This window comes from Phoca vitulina, unplaced genomic scaffold, assembly GCF_004348235.1.
Source record: "Phoca vitulina isolate PV1807 unplaced genomic scaffold, GSC_HSeal_1.0 scaffold6, whole genome shotgun sequence".
Lineage (NCBI taxonomy): Eukaryota > Metazoa > Chordata > Mammalia > Carnivora > Phocidae > Phoca > Phoca vitulina.
In genome coordinates this window covers 28,168,595-28,191,437 of record NW_022589709.1, presented here as the reverse complement: position 1 = coordinate 28,191,437, position 22,843 = coordinate 28,168,595, and the positions used below count along the sequence as shown (strand labels likewise).

The window sequence follows — 22,843 nt, the reverse complement described above, 5'->3', positions numbered from 1 at the left end:
GTCCAAAATAAGTTAAATCACGAACGAAAGAGGAGAGATCACAATCAACACGGCAGAAATACAAACAATTATAAGAGAGTATTATGAGCAATTATATGCCAACAAATTGGGCAATCTGGAAGAAATGAATAAATTTCTAGAAACATATGAATGGTCAAAACTGAAACAAGAAGAAATAGAAAATTTGAACAGACCCATAATCAGCAAAGAAATTACATCAGTAGTCAAAAATCTGCCAACAACAAGAGTCTAGAGCCAGATGGCTTCTCAGGGAAATTCTACGAAAACATCTAAAGAAGAATTAATACCTATTCTGAAACTGTTCCAAAAAATAGAAATGGAAGGAAAACTTCCAAACTTATTCTATGAGACTGGCATTACCTTGATTCCAAAACCAGACAAAGACTCCACTAAAAAAGGAGAATTACAGAGCAGTATCCCTGATGAACATGGATGTAAAAATCCTCAACAAGATACTAGGTAATCAAATCCAACAGTACATTAAAAGGATTATTCACCAGGAGCAAGTGGGATTTATTCCTGGGCTGCAGGGGTGTTTGATATCTGCAAATCGATCAATGTGATACATCACATTAATAAAAAGAAAGGATTAGAACCATATGTCCCTCTCAATAGGTGCAGAAAAAGCAATTGACAAAATACAGCATCCTTTCTTGATAAAAACCCTCAAGAAAGTAGGGATAGAAAGAACATACCCCAGTATCATGGAGGCCATATACGAAAGACAACTAATATCGTCCTCAATGGGGAAAAACTGAGAGCTTAGGAAAAACTAAGAGGTTAGGAACATGATAGGGATGCCGACTCTCACCACTGTTGTTCAGCATAGTACTGGAAGTCCTAGCCTCAGCAATTAGACAACAAAAAAAATAAAAGGCATCCACATCAGCAAAGAAGTCAAACATTCACTCTTTGCAGATAACATGATATTCTATGAAGAACACCCAAAAGACTTCACTAAAAAATTGCTAGAACTCATACATGAATTCAGCAAAATTGCAGGATATAAAATGAATGTACAGGAATCTGTTACATTTCTATACACCAATAATGAAGCATCAGAAAGAGAAATGAAGGAATTGATCCCATTTACAACTGCACCAAAAAGCATCAGACACCTAGATAAACCTAACCAAAGAGGTAAAAGATCTGTACTCTGCAAATTATAGAACACTTATGAAAGAAATTGAGGAAGACAGAAAGAAATGGAAAAACATTCCATGCTCATGGATTGGAAGAACAAATACTGTTAAAATGTCTATACTACCCAAAGCAATCTATGCATTCAATGCAATCCTGATCAAAATAACACCAGCATTTTTCAGAGAACTAGAACAGACAGTCCTCAAATATGTATGGAACCAAAAAAGACCCCAAATAGCCAAAGTAATGTTGAGAAAAAGTAAAGAGGGAGGCATCACAGTCCCAGGCATCAAGCTATATTACAGAGCTGTCATCATCAAGACAGTATGGTACTGGCACAAAAACAGACACATAGATCAGTGGAACAGAATAGAGAATCCAGAAATGGATCCACAACTAAATGGTCAACTAATCTTTGACAGAACAGGAAAGAATATCCATCCAATAGAAAAAAGACAGTCTCTACAACAAATGGTATTGGGAAAACTGGATGGCCACATGCAGAAGAATGAAACTGGACCGCTGTCTTACACCATACACAAAAATAAATTCAAAATGGATAAAAGACCTAAGGTAAGTCAGGAAACCATCAAAATCCTAGAGGAGAAACAGGCAGCAACCTGTTTGACCTCAGCCACAGCAGCTTCTTAATAAACACATCTCCAGAGGCAAGGGAAACAAAAGCAAAAATAAACTATTGGGACCTCATCAAGATAAAAAGTTTCTGCACAGTGAAGTAAACAATCAACAAAACTAAAAGGCAATTGACAGAAAGGGAGAAGATACTTGCAAATGACATATTGGATAAAGGGCTAGTATTGAGAATCTATAAAGAACTCATCAAACTCAACACTCCAAAAATAAAATATCCAGTTAAGAAGTGGGTAGAAGACATGAACAGATGTTTCTGCAAAGAAGACATACAAATGGCTAACAGACACATGAAAAAATGCTCAACATTATTCATCATCAGAGAAATACAAATCAAAACCACAATGAGATACCACCTTACACCTGTCAGAATGGCTAAAATTAACAACTTAGGAAACAACAGAAGTTCGTGAGGATGCTGAGAAAGGGGAAACCTCTTGCAAAGTGGGAATGCAAAGTGGTATCGCCACTCTGGAAAACAATATGGAATATGTTCCTCAAAAAGTTAAAAATAGTACTACCCTATGAAACAGTAATTACACTACTAGGTTTGTTTTTTTTTTTTTAAAGATTTTATTTATTTATTTGACAGAGAGAGAGGGAGAGAGACAGCGAGAGAGGGAACACAAGCAGGGGGAGCAGGAGAGGGAGAAGCAGGCTTCCCATGGAGCAGGGAGCCCAATGCAGGGCTCGATCCCAGGACCCTGGGATCATGACCTGAGCCGAAGACAGACGCTTAACGACTGAGCCACCCAGGCACCCTTACACTACTAGGTATTTATTCAAAAGATACAAAAATAGTGATTAGAAGAGACACATGCACCCCAATGCTTATAGCAGCACTATCGACAATAGCCAAATTATGGAAAGAGCCCAAATGCCCATCAACTGATGAATGGATAAAGAAGATGTGCATGCTCTCTCTGTCTCTTTCTCTCCCTCTCTCTGTATAAATCATATATATATATATATATATACAATGTAATATTAGTCAACCATCAAAAAGAATGAGATCTTGCCATTTGCAATGACATGGATGGAACTAGAGTGTATTATGCTAAGTGAAATAAGTCAGAGAAATACAAATACCATATGATTTCACTCATGTGGAATTTAAGAAACAAAACAGATAAACATAGGGGAAGAGAAGGAAAGATAAAATAAAAACAGAGAAGGAGGCAAACCATATGAGTCTCTTAACTCTAGAGAACAAACTGAGGGTTGCTGGAGGGGAGATGGGTGGGAGGATGGGTTAAAAGGGTGATGGGCATTAAGAAGAGCACTTGTGATGAGCACTGGGTGTTATATGTAAGTGATGAATCACTAAATTTTACTCCTGAAACAAATACTACACTCTATGTTAACTAACTTGAATTTAAATAAAAATAAATTTTAAAAAATAGTATGGAGTTTCCTCAAAAATTAAAAAAAATAAAATTACTGGTGCGCCTGGGTGGCTCAGATGGTTAAGCATCTGCCTTTGGCTCAGGTCATGATCTGAGGGTCCTGGGATCGATCCCCTCATCAGGCTCCCCACTTGGCAGGGAGCCTGCTTCTCCCTCTCCCTCTACTGTTCCCCCTGCTTGTGCTCTCTTGCTATCTCTGTCAAATAAATAAATAAAATCTTAAAAAATAAAGAAAAATAAAAAAATAAAATTACTTTATGATACATCAATCCCACTTCTGGATATATATCTAAAGGAAATGAAATCAAGATCTTGAAGAGATATCTGAACTTACGTGTTCATTAAAGTAGTATCAGAACAGCCAAGATACGAGATCTAGAAACAACCTAAGTGTATATACAATGGAGTATTATTCAACCATGAGAAAGAAGGAAATCCTGTCATTTGTGAGATATGCATCTCACATAAATACATCTTGAGGGCATTATGCCAAGGGAAATAAGTCAGACAGAGAAGGACAAGTACTGTGTGATATCACTTATATGTGGAACCTAAAAAACCCAAACTCATAGAAACAGAGAGTAGAATAGAGTCACCAGGGGCTGGATGGGGGGGAGATGGTGGCGGTGGTGAGAGAAATGGGGAGATGTTGGTTGAAAGTTATAAGCGTCCATTTATAAGATGAATAAGTTTTGGAGATCTAATGTACAGCATATTGATTATACTTAATAATAGTGTATTATATAATTGAAAGGTGCTAAGAGGGTAGACCTTAAGTTTTTTCACCACAAAAAAAGAATTGGTAATTATTATGATGTGAAGGAGGTGTTAGCCAAAGCTAAGTTGGTAATCATTTTTCAATATACAAGTGTATCAAATCAGCATATTGTACACCTTAAATTTTTACAGTGTTTTATATCAATTATATCTCAATAAACTGGGAAAAAAATGTGTGCACTTTCAATTCCAGGAAAAAGATTTTAATTGGTTCTGTTGGGTCACATAAATTGAGTGCTTTGATTCACTACAATGGGTTTAGTAATTCCTCTCTGGCAGAAGAGGAACAGCATTAATTCATAGCCCTGCCAGAGGGAAGGGTAGGTTCAGCTAATAACATGAAAGAGTTTGCAGAAGTTAGGCAAAAGTATGGCTACTATGTTCCAGTATATTAGTGTTCTAAATCTTAATCCAAATTTATTTCCTGTTTATATGTTTTTTTTAGTCCTTCTCTATCCAACTTATACCATACTTTCTCTAAGTTGTTTAAATTATATTTAATTGCATTATATAATGTGCTTTCTTTCTGGATTTTTATGTATTTATATTTTGATAAATGAAATGGCACATTTCTCCACATCTTATTTAGGTCTTTGCATATTGATTAGGCACCTATATTTCAGCAAAATCACTAACTAGATACTAACATTGGTTAGACATGCTGCTTTTTTTGTGAGCAAACTACTTTTATTAAAATCAAAAGATTTTAGATATAGTAGGGACAAATATCCATCATTCTGCTTTTTCTTTTACACAGTTGAGCTATGCTTGGTGTCACTGACAGTGCTTCTCTGAAGTTGTCTCCATGTACACTAGGCATCAGATCTTTGAGGTTCTTTCTTTTTTTTTCCTTTTTTTAGTTGAATAGTGTATTGACATTAGGTATTATTGGAGTATAATAAACTGAACATTCAAAGACTTACCTAAAGGACCCTTTGGATTGTACCTAATCTACTTTCTCATTCTCTACCAGTGTTCACTTCATACTCTTTGGGACAATCGGGGTATTACTCACACCACATACTTAATGAAACTTGCATATGCAGTGAGTTGTTGCCTTAAGTCATATTTTTTTTACTATAAGAAATGCCTGGGCAGACAGCCTCTTCAGCTGTTAGGGTAAAATCTTGTCACTGAGGAGGGGTATTGTGGTTGGACAGAGCTTTCATATTTATAATGTTTCTATAGTTAAGAACATCACAGTAACTTATAGAGCTTTTGGCACATGCATGTTGATTAGTCTTGCAGATAACCAACCACTCATCAAAATGAGCAATATTTCTGCTGGAGCTGCAATAAAGAATGCTGATTTATTTTTAATACCAAATGTACAGTCAACTGTCAATTAACTGTATTAATGCAGAGATGGAACACTAAAAATTCTCAGCATTATTTTAATAAATAATTGAAATTTGTCCTTTACTATTTATTCTACTGCAAAAAGCAAATTTGAATGGCTTGAATTGCATGATTTTTAGTTTTTTTGAACTTCACTGTAATAATGAAAGGAGAAATGGGCAAAATGGGCAAAAGTCATTCAGCAAATGGGAGGAGAAGTCAATGACCTAGATAATTTACAAACTGTATAATTAGTTCTGAAATAATTAGCGTTCACTGTCTCCCTTCTGAAAAGAAATAGAAGGGAAAATAGTATTTGTGTTAAATAATGGAGCTAGATATTACATTTTATGGGGTAGTATTTATTTCATAACTTCTGTCAATTTTACTCATTGTCTTTAAAGTTTATCACATTGAACTTACATAAAATTAATAATAACTTTTCAAGGCAGGGCACAGATAAGGAAGAACTATGGCATAGGAAGTCCTCAGTTCTAGTCCCAGTGAAATGTAATGTGATATTTTCTTTTGGATACCTCAAGAAAACATGACCCATTGAACACCTATTCTGTGTCAGTCACTCTGATAATTACCAAATTTAGGTAGACATACAATTAAATTAAACTCTAGAATAATGTGTAAGTTGTTTTAGGGAAAAAAAAGACGTATATAAATAGATCTAATAGAAGTTACTATAAAAGAATGTACTAAGTAACAGTAAAAGTTACTAATTATTAATTACTTCTTAGAAGGAAATCAGTCAGTCTTTCATGGAAGAAACAATATTTCAAATGTCACTTGTGGGAAGGATTCCGAAAGTTAGGGAATATGAAGAAGGACAATAAAAGGTGAATTAAGTAATGATAATAGAGTAATGCAAGAAGAAATCAGAAAGCTTGCTCAAGGATAAGCATGAATTTGAACTAAAATGTAAAAAAAAAAAATGAATCCACTTACTGAAGTTACAGTTGGGAAAGGGGAAAAGAAAAACATTTGGAGCCAATTCATACAGAACTTTGAGCATCATAGACTTTAATGGGAGCTGACTTGAGAACATGGATAAAAGTGCTGCTTTTGAAGTTAGGACTTGATTCCATCTTATATTTGTAGGTCACTAGCTGTGTAAATAACCTAAGTACTTTTGTCTCCATTTGCTCATCTATGGAATTATAGTATTACTGCTTGGGTTAGTATGTAGCCTGGAAACTGCATGTAAGGTATCTAGAACATTGTCTGTACCAGATAGGCATTCTGCTCCACAAAATATAGGGAGTCATGATCTAGATTGCTATAGAACATTATTATTTCCATAGTACAGGGTATCAATACAAAAGTGCTTTGCATAAAGTGACATTGGAAGTAGAGAGACCACACTGATATTACAGCAATAGTCCAGGAATTAGGAAATGTGGTAATGTGAATGATGACAGCTGATAGGGAAATAGCTTTGTAAATCAGAAGAAAAACTTGAAGCTGAAAATATCAGTTGGACAATTTTCCACTGCTCGTCCAGGAGGTTTGTGGAAGGGTAAAAATCATCCTGTGCCACACTTGAAATTACATAGGTGAGTCTAGTAGTGATGTTTTCATGCAAAATACATCTGGGAAGAATATAGCAGTTCCTAAAGTTAAAAAGAGGCTTCTAAACAAACTAAGTGGGAGAGACAGAAGATGAACATCACATTTATTTTTATAGGAGAGGACCCTGAAATTTGTTTAAATAACTAGTTGTGAGATTTAAACAAATAAACAGAATTTGGAGGAACAAAACTTTGTATTAAGTAGTTTCTATTTTAAGAAATAAAGACTTCCCTAACCACTAAAATAACCCCTAAATTAATAAAAGATTATTTATAATAATTGATTAAAAAAACTCGGAGTCACAACCAACCTGTTAAGTCTTTGCTAACTACAACAGAACATCTAAATTTAAAAGAACAGTCTTCAAATATTTAAAAAAGAGTTAATATCTATTCTACTCAAACTATTCCAAAAGATAGAATAGGAAGGAAAACTTCCAGATTTGTTCTATGAGGCTAGCATTACCTTGATAGCCAAACCAGACAAAAAGATACTATGCAAAAAGAATCCTACAGGCCATTATCTCTGATGAATATAGGGCATAAATCCTCCACAGTATTTTAGCAAACTAAATTCAACAATACATTAAAAAAAAAGCCATTCACCATGACCAAGTAGGATTTATCCCAGGGATGCAACGGTGGTTCAGCAATCACAAATCAACCAATGTGACTCATAAAAATAATTATCTTAATAGGAGCAGATATAAAGCATTTGATAAAGTACATCTGTTCTTGCTAAAAACTCTCAACAAGGTAGGTTAAGAGGGAACATACAACAACATGATAAAGACCATATGAAAAACCCACAGCCAACATCATATTCAGTGGTGAAAAACTGAGAGCTTTTCCTTTAAGATCAGGAATAAGACAAGGATGTCCTCTCTCACCACTTTTATTAAACATAGTACTGGATGTCCTAGCCACAGCAAGCAGATAAGAAAAAGAAATAAGACATCCAAATTGGTAAGGAAAAAGTAAAACTGTCATTGTGTGCAGATGACATGATAACTATATATAGAAAACCCTAAAGACTCCACCAGAAAACTACTAGAACTGATTAATGAATTCAGTAAAGTCACAGGATACAAAATTAATATACAGAAATCTGTTTCATTTCTATACACTAATAATGAACTATCAGAAGGAGAAATTAAAACAATCCCATTAACAATTGCACCAAAAATAATAAAATACCTAGGAATAAACTTAATCAAGGAGGTTAGAGACCTGTACTCTGAAAACGATAAACACTGATGAAAGAAATTAAGGGTGATACAAACAAATGAAAAGATATCCCCTGTTCATGAATTGAAAGAACAAATATTGTTAAAATATCCATACTACCCCAAACAATCTAAACAGATTTATTGTAATCCCTATCAAAATACCAACTAGCACAAATAATCCTAAAATCTCTACGGAACTACAAAAGACACTGAATATTGAAGCAATATTGAGAAAGGTTGTGACTATACATACTGTGGTGAGTACTGAGTAATACGTGGAATGTTGGATTATGGTATACACCTGAAAGTAATATAACTGTTAATTATACTTCAGTGAAAAATTAAATGAAATTGTGGTTCTGATGATAATAATAATAAATAAGAATAGAATATTACAATAATTTAAAAATGGTCAATATTTATTAATTACTCGCTACAAAATAGGAATTAATAGGTTGATAATCACCCCAGTTCATAGGAGAAGGGACTCACTCTTACAGAAGTTAAGTAATATCACGTGGCCATACTTGTAGAAAATGGCTGTCTATGTTACTCTGTTTTCTCTTAATCTTCTATTTACTGCCGCTCATAGTGGAACACAGGTTTCACATACCATTTGCAGGTGTTGAGTGAGGATAAAAACCAGTCAGAATGAATCATAAAAAGCTAATTCACCTGATTTTTTTATGCCTGTCTCTATACCAGAGACCAGCTGATGCTCAGGACCATTAAACTGGTATGCTATTTGTCTACTATCTAAGAGCTCAGTAACTTCATCACATCTTTTTTTTTAATTGAAATTCAGTTAATTAACATATAATGTATTATTGGTTTCAGAGGCAGAGTTCAGTGATTCATCAGTTTTATATAATACCCAGTGCTCATTACATCCTATGCCATCACATCTTTTTATGATGTTCTCTGTTCACCATTAGTAATTCTTCTTTTATATCTTAGGGTAAATAGAATAACCAGTAATAGAACCTTGTTGGATACAGAATAACAGGAAGTAGAAATAATAGGAAAAAAATACAATAGGCGATATTAGTTTTATCATTTTCCATGCAAAATTCAACTGTATGAGAATATAAGCTATTCAGAGCTCCAAAATCGAATTAAAAAAACAAGTAAATGGGTAAAATGAAACAAGAAAACCACAGCAAAATAAAAAAATAAAACAGGTTTCTTGTTGAGAAACAGACAAGAATGACATTGGATTTTTTATCAATTATAGCTACTTTTATAGATGTTTTTGAGAGTAAAATTGGCCACTAAAGATGTCTATATCTATCAGTAAGGATGTCATTTCAGAAAGAAACAGAGATATCCCAATGTGTGTAAGAATTCAGAAAAAAAAAGCCTATTAAGGATGAATTTAGATCTAAAAAAAAAAAAGGAAAATAAATCAGAAAGTAGAATGCTCATATACTTGTCCAAAAATAAAATATCAAAAAGTTATTAATGAGTCTTCAGAAATTAGTGAAAATAACTACTTAGGAATAAGAAAGCTATAATACTTTTATTTTTATGTGTTTTATTTAAAAAAAAAGAATGCTGTTATACTTTTAAAAAGAACAGATGGATAGAATCATGGCCAGTAGCATAAAACTAAGCCTAAATAAATGATAAAAACATGAGATCAAACTTAACAGAAATGTTAAAAATGAGCAAACATTTATTTTCAAAAGTATAAAAATTAGATATGTTGGATGAGAAAAATGTCAAGAAGTGTCATTTCATCTTTTTATGAGGGAATCATGTTTAAGATTCAGATGAAGTGAACAAGTTCCTTTAAAAAATGTAACTACCAAAACTTAACACAAGCAGAGACACAATCTGAGAGGTCTGTAACTATTAAAGACTTAACTATTCACAGAAAGAAAATTTGAGACCAAGATAGCTTCAGAAGTATATTTTACAAAGCATTTAAGAAGCAAGTGAAGAAAATACTACACAAAATATCCCACAGAATAGAAAATGTGGGAAAATTGCTAACTAATTTTATGAGCTCAGTATAACTTTGAAACTAGCTTGATGAGGACATTACAATTCAGTAAAATTACAGACCAATTTCACTAAGAAACACAGATGCAAAATCCTAAACAATATATTAACTCATCAAATGTAATAACTTATAAAAAGGATACTGTAATGTCATAATATCTTTTGTCATGAATGCAATGTTAGTTTAACATTTGAAAATCAATTAATGTGTTTAACCACATTAGCAGGAAATGGAAAAACTGATTAATTCATCTCGTAATTTCAGAAAAAGCATTTGATAAAATCAATATCTATTGTTTATAGACATTTGTCAAACTAGAAATAGAAGTTAATTTGATAAAAATTAACTACAAAAACCCACCCTTAATTAAACAAATTGGTGCTAAACATTATGCTTGTTTGTAGAATTTTGAAAGCTCTCCCTCTCATTTTCTAAATGAGAAAAGAGAATTCCCATTGCTATCACTTTTATTAAATATTTTACTAGAGAGCCTAGGTGGTATCAAAAGGAAAAAAAATAATATAATTGTTAACAAATGAACAAAAAGAACTGTCATTATTTATAGTAAATATTGTATATATTGAAAATTCAAAAGAATCTATAAGTTTTAGATTATGTGAATTTAGCTATGCTCTTTCATATTGTTATAAAACTAGTTTTATATCTGTAATCAGACAGAATAGTTAGAAAATATAATTTTTCAAAATTTTGTGATTTGCAATAGTGTATGTAGATAAAGTACTTAGAAATATTTTTTTCTGACTTGAACTTTATTAATTTAGTAGTTTTGTTTATAAATTTATGTAGTTTTGTTTATAAATTTATTGTGTATTTGTAGTTGTTACAAGAGAGCTATAATCATAAGTGGTTTATATCTAATTTTATGTTTGAACATTACATAACATTAGCATAAAAATTAAGTTTATTTTTCAAAATAAATTAAGTCAACATAGGCAGTCAGATTTCCTTCCATTTAACAGGGTCTGTCCTTTACTCAAGCCTAAGAATTACTATGTCAGTCTATATATAATTATGAAAGAATGCAAAAGGTATGCAAAAAACTCTGTACTGAAGATCCCAATAAAGGAAAGGATCTGATATATCCATGGGTTATATGGTCAGTTTTCCTTGAATTGGTCTACACATTAAACTCAATCCAATAAAAATCCCGGCAATGTGCATCTGTATAGGAACTGGCAAGCTGACTCTAAATTAAAGGAAATGCAAAGGACTAAGAATATAAAAACACTCTTTTAGAAAAAAAATAAAATTAGTGGACATATACTAACATATCATGATTTATTATAAAGCTACTATGATTAAGACAAATTAGTATTGGCACAGGATAGACAAATATAAGAATGGACCACAATTGGGCACCTGGGTGGCTCAGTTGGTTGGGCGACTGCCTTCGGCTCAGGTCATGATCCTGGAGTCCCAGGATCGAGTCCCGCATCGGGCTCCCTGCTCAGCGGGGAGTCTGCTTCTCCCTCTGACCCTCCTCCCTCTCATGCTCTCTGTCTCTCATTCTCTCTCAAATAAATAAATAAATAAATCTTTAAAAAAAAAAAAAAAAAGAATGGACCACAATTAAGAGTCCAGAATATAACTCATGCTTGATATTTTGACAAGGTATCACTGTAGAGCAGTGGGTGAAACTTTAGTCTATTCAGTCAAGTGTGTTTTGACAATTGGACACCCATATAGCAACTAATAAAAAACAAACGACAGTGATGGGTTATTTGCAATACATATCATCAAAAGAGAGTTCCCACCACAGGAAAACATAGATAATCCAAGAGACTTAATGTCTTGCAATTTGAACAGGATGACCACAGAGATACCCAAGTGGCTGGCTAATAAATATATGAGAAATGTCTCACCTTTCATCAGAATGAAAATTAAAAATATAAGGGACTAACACTTGTCATGTAGATGAAGTTCAAAAAATAAAAATTGACCTAGAGTAATATAAAAATGTACTGCTGGTGGGAGTATAAATTGTTAGAACCCCTTTGGCATAGTTGTTACTACCTACTAAAATAGATATACATACCCTATGACCCAACAGTTCCATTCCAAGTTATCAAGGTATATACCCAACAAAATTTTGGTCACTACACCAGAAGACCTGCACAAGAAAGTTCATGGCATAATGCTACAAAATGGGAAAAATCCTAAATCTCCATCAACAATAGAATGGATATATAAACTGTGGTAAATTCATACAATGAAATATTATGTAACACTGAAATTAAGTAATGGGCAAAACAGGTGAAACTGCCTTATGGTGTTAAAAGTCGGGAGAGTGCCTACTTTTATAGAGAAGGAAGGAAATAGGAAGGATACAAAAGAGCTTCTGGGGTACAGGTAAAATTTCAATGATTGACTTAGGTGGTAGCTACACATGTTTCTGCGCTTTGTGGTCATAAATTGAACTATATTCTTTTGTGCCTTTCTCTGAGTGAATATTATACTTCAAAAAGTGTTAATAAAATAGCAACCAAAATTATGATTTATAACATTTCTAATTTTCTTTCCTTGCTAAGTTATTAATCTGATAATAGCAAATTTAAAATGAATGTTGTGCCTCTGGTCTATTGTCTTTTTGAAAATGAATAGGTAAAAAAATTAAAGTTGCTCAGAGAGCGCAAGGTCCACAAAATTATGGATTAAAGGGTAAATACTCAAGACATAGGAGTTATAGTTAGTAGAAGAACAATAGTAGGGAGAGAAAGAAGGGTTAAAGAGAAGTTTATTATTTAAAAATATGCGCATGGAAAGTATTACTCTTATTTCAAAGAAACTGTGCTTTCTGAAAGCAAATACCCTCAAAGTATATTTTTTATCTTTTTAGTTTTTCTTTTTTAGGACTCATTTTTAAAATAAATCTTGACTTGCAACTTTCAGATAGTTCTAATAAACTTGATTTAATTGTGCAAGATAGATTAGCCTTCTAATTGGAGAAAGCATTTTCTACTCTAACAGCTAGTAGGATTTAGCTGGTGGGTGAATGTTTAAATGCTGTGGTAGCTGAAACTCTTTAGGATATTTTCTCCAATTGTCACATTTGACCTTAGTTTTCTAAGCTATTTTGAATATGATAGAAGAAATAACAGGGAAAAAATTAAACTGAAAGGGCAGAATTACTTCTAAGGTACGTAGTTAGCATTTCCATAATTAAGACTGTCTCCAGGCTTGATTCTATAAAGAAGTTTAAGAGATAACCTGCTTGCTTCAAACTGAAAAGGTCTTCCTACTCAGAAACACTCCCACACTGGTGAGTAACATGGCCAAACTCCCAAAAACATGAAATTTATTCCATTAAGTTGAAGATTTTTCTTTAGGATTCTCTGCCATTTTGGTAACATTTCTTTCAGGGATAAGATATTAAGCCATGATCTGTCATGAGTGGCTTAGCAGAGATTTATTCATTAAATTACTATATTAGTTTCCTTTGGCTGCTGTAACAAATTACCACAGCCTGATGGTGTAAAACAGCAAAAATTTATTCTCCTATAGTTCTGGAGGCCAGAAGTCTGAAATGGAGATGTTGGCAGGGCTCTGCTTCCTTTGAAGGCTCTATGAGAGAATCCATTCCTTGCCATTTCTAGTTTCTGGTGGCTGACGGTGTTCCTTTGTTTGTGGCTGAATCACTCTCAGTTCTGCCCACTTTGATGTGTGGTGTTGAATTTCCTGCTTCTCTCCTATGAGAACCCTTGCCATGGTCTTTAAGGCCCACACAGGTAATCTAGGCTAACCTCCCCATGTCAAGATGTTTAATTGAATCGCTTCTGGAACCACACTTTTCTTAAGAAAGAAAGATTTACAGATTCTAGGGCTTAGGACCTAATACCTTTGAGAAGTCATTATTAAGCTTCTGTGTCTATTAAAGAGATTCCCAGTCTGATGTAAGGGAGCAAAATGTAAGCAGGTACATTTTGATAGAAAAAAAAATGAGGAAATGGTTCAAAGAGCAGACTATATCTTGGCAGTGGGTGGTTGAAACAGATTTAAGGCAATGAACATTAGGATCATGCAAAAAAGGAAAAGAAAGATCCTGAAATGGCCTGTATGATAATGATACAGCACTAATTTAGCATTTAATGGAAGTCTGGCACTGTCTTTGATACCAGAAGATCTGAGTTTTTTGTGGAAGGAATTAGGGAAAGAAAAAGAAATCACTTTGTTCTTGTCATAGTTCTTCTGCACTTGCCCTGATTCCAGTGAAGTGGTAGAATTATAAATTGTGTATAGGTAATTGACATGTACCTCAGAACTAGCTACTTATAATAATATAGTATAATTTAAAAGTAGATACTTGAGGGATTTTAAATTTGGCTCTAGTTTAGTAATGTATGTATGGTAGGAGGTATTTCCATGCAAATTTATGATTCTAGTTTACTGTTTTATTTGGGAACTCATGAAGCTTTAATTTGCATCTGTACTTTTGTATAACATTTTAAATATGTTATATCTAATCCAATTGAGCCTGTTACCTTCAGTATTACAAAAGAAGTATTTAATGCACATACCATCCATATGAAAAATGTGAATTATGTAATATGTACAACTCAGAAACATCATGCTCATGAACTTACTTGCTTGGCCTTCCTACTTATAAAGTGAAATTTCAAGAGGCAACTCCTGGAAAATGACTTTGTTATCAGTTTTAGATGGTTTGAAACCAGGTCATTTCCTTTTTGTTGTTGTCTGTCATTCCTTTGATGAACAGTTTGCCTTATTTCCTCTTAATGGTTATGATATAACAGTTATCAACCCAGCCTTCGGTTTTCTTACCTGCTGTGCAATGAAAAAAAGATGAGCCAGGCTTCACAGAGTTATAGAGTTTGAGACAGGGATGATGATTTCCCACTATAGTCCTCATTTGGTTGCCAAGATATATAACATCAGAAAATATGGTATTTCCTCAGAACTTAAACCAATCTTAGAATGACAAGCAGGATCTGTATAATTTACTCGAGTCAACATTCAAAGCATAATAATATCAGTTCTTTAAATTTATGAGTCAATTTATGATAAAAATATCTTTTTAAAGCAACTGAGCAGTAAAATATGGATGATGAGATGAGATTCATACTTTTTTTATATATTTGTTCATGACCTTTTACCAGAGGTGTTTTAGTAGCCTCCCAACTGGTCTCTGTATCTACAATTTTCTACTTATCACATATATCTATCATTTTGCTCTCAGACTAATGTGTCTAAGTCTATTGTATATATCCCAAATGAAGAATTAAACATTGATTTATTCAACAAATTACTAAGATGATAAAGAGAATTAAAACATAGTCCTTGAAGCTGTTCACCATTTTGACTTAGGTACACAGGAAATGCACATAAATGGTTATTACACAAAGGATTGAAAGTAAAAAGCACGAGAAAGGTAAATATAAATTTTAAAAAATTTAGAGGAGGGTGAGATTATTTCCTAATGTGGGGGCAATATTAATCTGTGTAGAAAGTCCTTCTTATGATTGAACATGATACCTGGTTATTATCTGCATACAAAGAGTTAAGAGGTACAGAGAACATCTAAAACATTTAAACTTCATTCTCTAGATAATTTTTAATCATTGGTAGATTTTAAGTGGGGGTGTTCCACAGTGTTTATGTTTTTTTTTTTAGTAAGAGAACATTTTTGAAAATATGACAAGTGGCCACTGGGGAGAGGGTATAAAAGAAGAACAGTGAATTAAGGAAGCTATTACAATGGTGAGTATCTGCATTAAGGAATTGTCCATTAAAATGGAGAGGAATTGGTATTTTTTGAGAAGTACAATTAACAAAACTTGGTGAACGACTATATACGGAATGATGAAAATGAGTGCTGTTTTCTATACTGGTTGATTTGATGGATGGTGATAACATTCTCTAATGAAGAAAATTAGAGAAGAGAAGATTTGTGACAGAGAAAGAGCAGAGGAAGATCTTAGAACCTTGAAAATTTAATTTCATATCCTTTCAAATGGATATTCTTTAAATATATTTTTTTCACATTTTAATTAGAGAAGACCTTAAGTGCTGCCTTGGGACAGAGTGAAGAGGTTCGAAGATTCCTTGTGGTTCTTCCTTAGCTTGCATCCTAGTAACTTAAATGAATTTTGTAGTTAGCTAGACTCATCTACCTCAGAGGGTACTTAACAAATATCAGTTACTACTGAAAATGCATCTTTAACAGCAGTTTTGCTCAACTCCCAAGTGTCTTATGCAGTTATCACTTCCATCATACAGAGTTCTGGAAACACAGTTTTATCCATCTTGTTATATTTATGGCAATATTTTGATTTCCTTTATAGTTTGGATATTGGCTTCTTGGCAACTGTTGAGCAAGCTTGACATTTAAAATACATGTGGTTAAGAAATAATATATTCTGTTTGGCTTATTTGTGTTTAAAGGTGTAATAGGGGAGACAGTGCAGTTCTGGAGTTTAAAAGAAGCTACCGCAGGAGATACAACTTTAAAAGTCATCATGAAGTTGATAGTTGAAACCGAGTTAATTGACATGTTATTGCTAAGAGAACAGAAGATAAAGTATAGAGAATAGTTATGAGATTAAAAGCACTTGGGGATGCTAAAATTTAAGAGATGGAAAAAAGAAGAGCAACTGAGGAATAAAACTGAAAAACACCCAAATTGTAGAAGAGATTAGAAAGATTATATAAGGAAAGACAGGAAAAGATGAACACCTCAAGAAGATGGTGGAAAACAGAATGGGAAGGTGAAGAGAGATTTTTGCATAGAGTCACAGAGCAGGTCAGCAAATCTAATAATTAGGAGATCTTCGTGAGAAATTGTAGTAGAATTGTTCATTTCAGACACATGGAAGGGTTGAGGGAAGGCAAAGACTGGAGATGGATTGCTGGAAAATTCTCTTTCAGAGTTTGGAAGTTAATTAAAAAATAATGTAGATTTTTTTTATAGGCACAGGCTTTAGAGAGTGTTTATGAAATAGTAAGATTAGATCTTGTTTATAGGATGAGGAGAAAGAATCAGAGGAGAGGGATTGATAAAGAGATAGGCTAATGGAATAATGTTTCCAAGGAGGCAAAAGAACTGAGTATGGGAGTAGGGAGGTGGAGACCAAGAATCCAGGGAGGGGAAAAAAAAAAAAAAAGAAAGAAAGAAAAAAGAAAAAGGGAAAGGAAAAAAAAAAGATTTGATATGGCAATCAGGGAAAACCTACATCAAGAAAACAGGAGGATTAATATTTAAGGAATTTGTTATCCATATCTAAGTTCTTTTAGTGAAAGTTGGTGCCAATAATTAAGAGTGGTGGTTATTTCTCTACAGCCTTACTTTGAAGTTATCAAGACCTAGGCCACATTCTACCATGCACAGAAATATTACTAGTGAGCAGACACAAAAAATTCATACAAAATATTTAGTAACTTTGGTGAGTTCTTAGCTTTCTGTTGTTTAAGGTGTTGAATTAAAATTCATGAAAGGTTCATTGAAGACATACATAAACACTATTCTAAAATCAGCATTTTTTAAAGTTCATATCAGACAACCAAATCATCCAACTGTATAACTAGGTACAGAAATATTAAGGATTAATTCTAGAGTGTTTCTATGATCTCAATAATTTCTTTAAAATAATTCAACATAGGCAAGTGTGATATCATGTATATAATATTTAGTTTCCATTTATTTCTAGTCAGTTTTCCTAATCCATATTCCATGAGTGATCAGCTAGTATTATGTTTCATAATAGGGAATTTCAGGAGCCTCTGCTATCTGTATCAACCTTCTGTGCTTTTTAAATTAAAAGAGTCAATGCCAGAAATTGATTTTCATTGTTGGAAATAGTGGCCTGTTAACAATTATTTTGAAGGGTGGGCTAGCATGGTAAACTGGAATAGATAATTAGAGATATTCAAGATATGTGTGCTGGATACTCCCCAACCTCATATGACCAGGTTGTAAAATCCTGTAGGCTCTGGTACCCAAAGCTTAATTCCTAAATGTGCCTGTGCCACTATTGGGTTAGGAGAATTTCTGGCTCCCTGATGTCTCCTATAAAGCATAATAGAATTCTGCCTCTGGAATATTGTCATATATAACTCTAGGGAACATTTCATGCAAAGAGTTGATCAGAGAACATAAAAGGATAGAGAACTGAAAAGTAATATACCTGACAGAATAGGTACTATAAATTGTTTGTGCTGCTTGCTGCTGAGTGATTGTTTAATAAACGTTCATATGTGTGACAGAATTTGCTTTGAGGCATGCTTTCATTATAGCATAGTTGGGAGGTGTTGGTGGAATAGCTAAATCTTTGCCCACTTCAAAGTTTTCCAGTGTTTGCATCAGGCATGACCTGGTTGGCATAGGTCAGTTTGCTTATAGAGATCATCTCCATTCTGCGAGGATTGGAAGTGTCTCTAAAGAATTGCAGCCAGTCCACTGTTGAACTATGACAACCCACCTCTTCAGGGCACTTCGTTATTCAGGAAAGCCTCTTGTGTTAATAGGAACTAAAGTTTAACTGAAGTTCTTCTTGTATCTCCCTCTGTAACAAAGACTTTCTGAGAAGGATAATCCACAGTATTTTTTGTGTGAATTTCTGATTGATGCAAATGACTGTTCCTAGAATTTAATTTAAATGTAAATCATTTATGTATATGTAACATCATGCTGCCTATGCTGAAGTATTTCAAAGTAAATTACAGATATCTTAATACTCTTTGCCTTTTAAATAAGATGCCCATAAAGAGTGTAGCCTTACAGGAATACAAGATAGTCTAGATAGACTTAAGTGGGTTCCCAGATCCTTTCCTTTCATAGAACTGCTACTAACATTAGACACCGTCTAGTAACATTGTTCTCAAAGAGGGCGGTCCCACTCTGTCAGGAGGTATTTGGAAATATGGAATGGGGCTTTTTTGGTTGTTAAGATGAATGTTGTAATTATTGAAGAATGCTGCCACAGTGCTAAATTCCACACTGTCTAAGGAACAACAGTCTAAAGAATTCAAGGCAGAATCATCCCACCAACAATGCCAGTTATATTTCTGTTGGTGAAAACTGCCAGACTAAGCAATATCAATTCCCTCATACTTCTATTATATTAAGGGATTTGGTACATTGTAATTAGTATTTCTTGTGTTTCTGTCTCCAGTCATCTGGATAATTTGAGGGAAGACTGTCATTTTAATCTTCATTTGTTTGAGAACTCTTACAGTGTTTGGCAAACAGTGGGTTTTTAATAAATGTTTGTGTTGAATAAATGGCATGCATATCGTCCAAGTTCCTCAGCTTTTTGTCTTGAAGAACGAAATGCCAGTGTTTGCTTTTGGAAGCCAGTTTAATCATTTACAAGCAATTAGGATAAGCCTCTAGATATATACCTTTAGATAGTTAAAGAATAAATCAAGTTGAATTTAATTTTACTAGATCTGGTAGGAATTTTCTAATTGGTATAATTCCAAATAAGTGTAGAGAAACATAATGAAGGACAGGACTTCAATTAGAGTCAAATGTTTCTAAAGATAATCCAAAGTTGTTTTTTTTTTAAGTATTTGTTCCTCTAATATTAATGTAAAACAAGTTTCAGCACAAATAAGAAAGCTCAATCTCCACTTGCAGATTCTATAGCAATATATTTCTGAGTTAATTTTTTCATGACTTTCTGAAAATGTAGGCCTCTGATGCTAATTTGTGGTCCAGATTGTGTATGAAAACAATTATCAGTGTTGGGACATACACAGTTCTCTTATTAAGCATCATAATACCATCTAAATATATTGCATAATTCTATTAGAATATTAAATTTTAATTTTGTATTATATGTACAAATCTTTGTTCTTTGAAATATTTAATAAAATACCTAAGTTTATGTTAACCCATTAACTAAAGTCTCATAGTTCCTCACCAGTTTCCAACACTGTATTATAAATCACACAGATACTTTGCTAACATTCTGAAGAGGACAAAGCCAACCAATAGCAGACAAAATTTCACCATTTTCCTTGGTTATTTGGGATTTCTTTTTTTCGTGAATGATGTTGAGGTGAAAATTGGTTTTCTTTTTCCAGCTTTTTTTTAAATTTAATTTAATTTTATTATGTTATGTTAGTCACCATGCAGTACATCATTAGTTTTTGATGTAGTGTTCCATGATTCATTGTTTTCGTATAACACCCAGTGCTCCATGCAATACATGCCCTCCTTAATACCCATCACCAGGCTAACCTATCCCCCCACCCACCTCCCCTCTAAAACCCTATACATCTCCAAAGGCAAGTGAAACAAAAGCAAAAATGAACTTTTGCGTCTTCATCAAGATAAAAAGCTTCTGCACAGTAAAAGAAACAGTCAACAAAACAAAGAGGCAACCCACAGAATGGGAGAAGATATTTGCAAATGACACTACAAAGGGTTGATATCCAAGATCTATAAAGAACTTCTCAAACTCAACACCTTTTTCTAGTTTTATAGAAAATGTGTTTTTATGTGTGTGTGTATATGTATTTCTCTTTTAAAAATAAGTTTGATTTCCATCTATTATGTCTCAGTCAATAAAATAAAATAGAGCTGTCAGAGGAACTTTTTGCATGTTCATAATACTTGAAACTTCAGGCTTTCTAGATTTTACCTAACTTGTAGAACCTCAGCAGATTTCAGGGTTATAGGATTGGTTTTAGGGAATTCATCCATTAGATCATTAATTTATGATTATAAGTTATCTGGTGGAGTGTGGGATAAAAACAGATGGGAAAGTATAACTTTAATAGTGGTATATAGCCTGAGAGAAGTTTTGAAGGTGTGCATGGCAGTGATGAGTTGAAGTAGGTGAATGTATCTTGTGAACAGTGTCTCTGTAGGGCAAACATACTCATATTGGTTTCAGCACTCTGGCATTTGCTTGAAGATAGTATGCCTGCGACTTTCTGTTATTTCTCACTGCCACTGATGCAGGGAAGAATAGTTTCCACCTAACTTACATTCTGAATTCTTTCCTAAGTATCAGTGATACCTACCCAAAGACGAGCTAGGAGATCACTGAGTTTCAAATCCTCCCTCTGCATGCATAAGTTTAATTTTACATTCATAGTATTAGACCGCACAGCAGATGAATTGTTTCTTCTGCAAGTAACACGATGGCAATAAACTGCAGGTAGATTCCTTTTTTTATGCAGTTATGCTCTCTAGAGAAAAGGAGGGAAAAAAATCTCTAGTTGTATGTGCTCTGGAAATAGATCAAGTAAATGTCATGTGACCTCACAGGTGATATAGAAAATTAACAAAGAAAATGCGTGGACTATATTTGGTAGTACTCTTATTTCTTGACATCATTACAGAATCGTACACCAATCTGTCATCATCACAAAGAAATTGTATTTTATAAAACTTCTTTTCGAGTTAAGTTTCTTGACCAATATCTAATATTTTCCTAATTTTATTGTTCAATAGGACTGGTTAATAAAATACTGATAAATTTTGTATATTCTTGGCAAACTCTTGAACTCCAACATTCAACATCCAATCTGACAGTATCTTTAACAACAGTCACAATTTGACCTATGTGTAGATAATCTGAGTTAGTATGGGGGGGAAAAGTCTGTAAGAGAGAGATAAGCCAAAATCCCTGAACAAAATTAAAATTTTATTCTTGATTTTGTTTTCATTTCTCCAGGATATGGTATGTTTTTTTTCCTTATTTATTAAAGCCATAGAAACCATTCTATTATGATTGATTTAATTTAAATACACATTATTATTTGGTTGGTGAGAAGGAAATACATGATGTCTTAGTGATATTGCCATGGCAATTTGGATATGGTTTTCATGAGTTAAGCACCTGTTTTTAAGGAGCTGGTGAAGAGAGGCAGCCAAATCATGTCATATCAATCTTAGAATAGCTGTCAGATGTCATTGACTTCTAGCTACTGCAGTGATTTGGATTAAACTGAAACTGATACGGAAACTTGCTTGAAGGCTAGGTATGTCATTCCCAAGAGCTAAATTCATTGAATGCCATTACTTATTGTACCTTTGAAGGGTCATATATTCATAATAGAATTTGATGGTGGGGTTGTTTGTTTTTTAATAAGTCTATTTTACTCATTTGATGTTTCTTTTCATGATCTATTGTCTAATTTATTTTCAAAAGAAAAATTCAAACTCATAATTTAAGAAAACTTTTAATTTCCCTTGGCTCTTCAGTTACTCATATATTAATATTTCTTTTAAAATAAATACAATAATGTATTTATTTCATATTTAACTCACTAATCTGTTGCTATACTAATCATTGAAGTCCTTATTTAATTTAAATAATTTATTTTCAACATAATATATTTTCATTAGAAATTACTATCTCAGCTATCTTCAGGGACTTAATGACACAAGTGTTTGAATTGGGTAGATTGTAACACAAAATATTAACTGTTAGGGCCTATGAATAACTTGAGAGTGCATAGCCAGTCCAATTATATTTAAATTTCCAAATATTACCAACTTTATATTTGCCAAACAAAACACTTCCATGGGACATATGAGACTGGTAACTTGACACTTTTTAACACTTGATTTAGATATTTCTAAAAATAAGTTCAAAGCCTAACTTATTATATATTTTCCTTTGTGTGTGTGTATACATACCTGTGTGTTGTGTTATCATGTAGATGTAATTTGTTTTTCACATTAAACCAGCAACCAGTATT

General features: G+C 33.3%; 1 long non-coding RNA gene across 1 annotated transcript in view; it reads left to right on the top strand.

The window, feature by feature from the left end:
* The window catches only part of LOC116632195, a 361,778-nt gene that overhangs the window by 207,484 nt on the left and 131,451 nt on the right, over nucleotides 1-22,843 (top strand). The gene's annotated exons all lie outside the window — the stretch shown is intronic.